Here is a 4,478-nt window from a genome sequence, read left to right as displayed (position 1 = left end):
AGCGGCTGCCGGAGCTGGTGCGGCTGGTGTTTGTGGGCGCGGTGGAAATGCCGGACCTTAGGGACATGCTGGTGCTAGTCGCCTGCGGCGTCTGTTATAGTGAGCGATTCACTTCCCTTCTTTGTTTAAGGTAACACAACAGCATGGCTTTTAGAGCGAGCGATCAACAGTGAGTAATTTGGCGTTATACGTAAATGATCTTTCCAAGGAAGTTGATTCTAAATTGCAAGTCGGCGCTTTGTCTTCTGATTTTAGCAGCGCGTTTAACAAAGTAAACCATGATATTTTACTGAAATGTTATTCAGTTACGGCATACACGGATCTTTTTTACTTTGGCATCGTTCTTATCTGATGAATCGTAAGAAAAACGTAGTCCCTGGAGCTAACTTGAATCATACGCTGTTACCTCAAGGATCGCACATCGCACCTGTATTATTCCTCGCTTTTGTTAATGACATAGTTGGCAATTGGTGTACCTTATAAATAAATAAACAAATAAGGTAAAGGAAGGGACACGCACTCATCAACGGTTTACCAACTAAACATTTTTATGTTTCAGAGCTTAATGAAATAAAGATTCTGGTAGAACCGGATACCGCCGACACCAGAGAATCTTGGGAAGTGGCGGTGGCGAATCTTAAGGAAGAGTTTAGCGATATCATGAACCTTTTTGACATTGATTTTACTTTGAGTTTATACAAAGTTTAGACTTGCTCATATGTTTCCTATCGTACTTTACTTTTTCTGAAACAATAAACGTTTTACGGATATTGTGTGAAATTTCTTTAATAGTTATACTAATGTTTACTAATACCCAATGTTTTTGACGTAAATGTTAACCATCCGAAATCAATTGCCGTTTTTAAACCGTTTTGTATCTTAGGAGATAGCGGACATATAGCTGACATACAGCGGTCATGTAGCGGTCATTCAGTGATCAGTAAAAGATCTAGACATTTTAAAAGAACAACTTTTAAAATAACGCTTACTTTAACTATTATTAAAAATATCCTTTTTTTAATTACCAATTTGAAAAGTTTTATGTAATAGGTTTAGTTTTAATATCTAATATAATATAAAATAAAGTGTCACTGGAAGGTTTGCCAAAATGGTCTATTAGGTGTGTTGGGTATTTGAAAAGAATCAATGAAGGTGATAGCAATGTGGATGGTGAAAGGTGAAACGCGGCGCGGCGTAGCGCATGCTCCTAGCAAGCCGACAAAGGTTGGGGGTTGGGGTTGGGGGTGCATTGCATTGGGAGCTGGGTTCTGTGCCAGCCGGACGGATGGGGTGTGTGGCAAAAGGAATTATGTCTCTTAAGAACGCCCATAAGAAATAGTCTCTTTTCATAGCGTGGGTCACTCCGATTATTTGTAATTTTTTCAAAGGCATTTTTTATGTGTTAAACTAATAAGTTGTGTGTAATATTAAGTTATTTAAAAGCGAATATTGTTTTTAATTTATTTCAGATTATGTTAAGCTGTGCGCGCCCTATTTGTATACTTTATTTTATTTTATATAACGTTCCCTTGATTGCATCGCAAATCGGCGTTGGGCTTCGCCAACAAGGCGCTTGCGCACATACACTCGCTGACTTCGTACCTTTCCTATCCATTCCATCAAGTATTTAATGCTACAATTGTCATTTGCTTTATTATATCTACTTATAATGTCCATGTAACTACGTTAATTACTAAACAATATCTGAGTTAGATTTCTGTCTTAGGCAATACATTTCGTTTATTTTTTTGGAATTACAGCCGTCTTCGTAGAATGTTTAAGGCATGAAACACTTTCCTATCTCAGCACACGCTGACGTTAGCGTGAGCGGGAAGAAAGCTGTGCGCCAAACCATGTCGTATGCTACTAAATTGTCACTTTTAGAAACATGTATTTATGTCTTTTGGGAGCGTTTGTTTACTTGAAATAATGAAGTAGTTAGTACGCAGGCTGATTTCCGAGAAGGTTTCTCGAGAACGGCTCAAAGGATAGTTGATGGACAATATTTTCTTAACATAGGGTACAAAATATTTCCTGATGCTTGATCGCCAGTCATCACAGTTTACTTCTTACATACGTCGTGACAGAACCAGCCGAGCGCGGCGACTCTCACCGGGCTAGACATCCTTATTTAACTATACTTAAAAGCCCGCTGCATACGTTTAGTTTTAACTGACTTGTTCGAATGTTCAGTTAAATTTGTCACAAATGAGTGTATCAACCGATAGTTTAAAACTTACATATGTCGACCAAATTATAACCGTCTGTCTGTTAAGGAGTACTGTTTCCCGTTTGAGACAAGTCTTCTCATTAGATTCGGATGTTGGAGAAGTACAAAAATATGTTGTCCGCCATTTTGAGGGCATTATGTGCTACTCAGGGCCGTCTTAACCATATTGTTTACTAATAACCATGTTATTACTCATATCTATACTAACATTATTAAGAGGAAAGATTTGTATTTTTGTATGTATTGGAATAACTCAAAAACTACTGGGCCGATTTTCGAAATCAATTTTTGAAAATTCTTTCACCATTAGAAATGTAATTTATCTGTGGGTAACATAGACTATATATAACATATAACATAGGCGAAGTCGCGAGCAGCAGCTTGTTAGTAATAAAACGGTTTATAAACTTTCCGACCTTTAAAAATAAATAATTTGTATAAAATACATAATACACGATGGCTCCTTTCTCGAACGTTCTTTGTCTGGAGCCTCTGGATAAGGGAAAATCAATATTTTCTAGTGCGCATGCGTATCGTAGAGGTCGGGGCGTGGCCGCGGCAACCTATGGCTACAGAGTTGCCAGTGCTACGACAACTACCATATTTTACGGCTTTCAGGCTAATAAGTTACAAAATCCGTGGCCTACGGAATCCTGAGGTCGTAGCAATTGCTACTTCACTTTTGAAATATACAAATATAAAATAAAAAGGCCATTGAGTAACAATGATTTAGAGGCTTTATTTAATTCAATTCCATTATTCTATTATCCCCGATACAGATAAGAAATTTGATGCTTTATTTGCCTTAAAATATTAAACAACATCATTTGTCTTAATGTTAAATCTAGTTTCTTTTTTATTATAAACATAAGGCTTTTACCCAATGTAAAATGCTAGGTTAAAAATATTCACTGGCAACACTGCTCCCGCACCACTCCGCACTTTAGTTCGGCGTTGGGATCCACTTGAGACGGACGTGCGCGTATTCTTTACGTACAGATACACCAGTATCTATATTGTTTGTGTCTGTGTTGCCTGATGTAAGAAGGACTACTGGAAAATGCCGAGTTCTATTGAAAAACCACCCACGATACCCACGTAAGATTGATAATTTTTTGATGCTCTGATTACTTAACAGTATATTAATGTTGATATTAGTTTACATTATCTGTACAATAGCTATGTTTAGCTTGGTATAACGTTGGTATGCTTTGTGTGCATGAATTACAGCTGATATTTCAATACTTAAAGTATATAATTTATAAAAACAAAATGGCTATCTTTCCCCGCACAAGGGCGGGGGAGCGGTACACAGACAGAGGGTAATCGATGAAGCATAATTGGAGCATGCGCGTTGCAGCGTCCAGGGATGTAACTCGAGCTGCAAGGCGCATGCGCGGGGTCCGGTCATCCCGGGCTAGGTCGCAGGACATGCGCACTAAAGCTTACCAGAATTCCTTTGTCTTCAACTTTTCATGAGTTCGATTATGACTTTAATTTTCCAAACAATTGAAAATAATTAAATGACTAAGAAGTTTATTAAGAAATCTTAATTTTTTAACTGCTCACAATTAAGTTCGCGCAGTCACAACAATGCAATTGTTTACAATCAGAGACATTGTTATTTATTGTTAACCCAAAATGGCCGCCGTAACAAGATGGCGGATGACATGTTTCAGTTCAACTAGTACACTACTACACCTAATTTACAATTAGTGTAATTGAAGAACACGGTAAAAAGCAATTTATGTATGACATTAAAACCATTTGTTGCGCCGAGTCTTACAGAGTATTGTAGCTTGATTAGTTGCAATGTTGATTTTAATTTGGATAGGAATTCTGATCGGTAATAATATTTTGTGTTTAGGTGCGACATGGAGCACGTAGACACCCTGAAGAGATGCCGCGCGGAGCTGACCGCATACTTTACCAAGGACCTGCCGAGCTGCATACAGCTCATGCAAATCTGGTCGGTTATAACAATAGTAACATAACTAAATGAAACAGTTTTCAGTAATTTTACACATTTGGATAAATTAGAAAACAACTCACAATGAGAAATGAAATGCGACGTTCTTACCTTTTTTCGATGTTTTTAATTCAGTACATTTACTTATTATATGCTTATTATAATAAGTATATGTTAAGCTGGCGATGTGACACAAATTGTATATGCAGGGCGCGGTCTGCCAGGTGCCACCCGTCGAAGCACACCGTGGAAGAGTACATCGCGCCCGTGATCCCGATC

At 38.0% G+C, this 4,478-nt stretch overlaps 2 long non-coding RNA genes across 2 annotated transcripts; both read left to right on the top strand.

Annotated features, from left to right (window-relative positions):
* The first annotated feature begins 6 nt into the window (after nt 1–6).
* LOC106110613 lies at nt 7–771 on the top strand. Its single transcript, XR_001226113.1, has 2 exons — nt 7–99; nt 560–771. It is a non-coding gene; the product is annotated as an uncharacterized LOC106110613 (long non-coding RNA).
* A 2,365-nt stretch (nt 772–3,136) lies between these two features.
* LOC106110606 lies at nt 3,137–4,478 on the top strand. Its single transcript, XR_001226112.1, has 3 exons — nt 3,137–3,328; nt 4,098–4,199; nt 4,409–4,478. It is a non-coding gene; the product is annotated as an uncharacterized LOC106110606 (long non-coding RNA).

This window comes from Papilio polytes, unplaced genomic scaffold, assembly GCF_000836215.1.
Source record: "Papilio polytes unplaced genomic scaffold, Ppol_1.0 DF824437.1, whole genome shotgun sequence".
NCBI lineage: Eukaryota > Metazoa > Arthropoda > Insecta > Lepidoptera > Papilionidae > Papilio > Papilio polytes.
The sequence above is the reverse complement of the archived record's forward strand: the minus strand, read 5'-3'. Positions and strand labels throughout refer to the sequence as shown.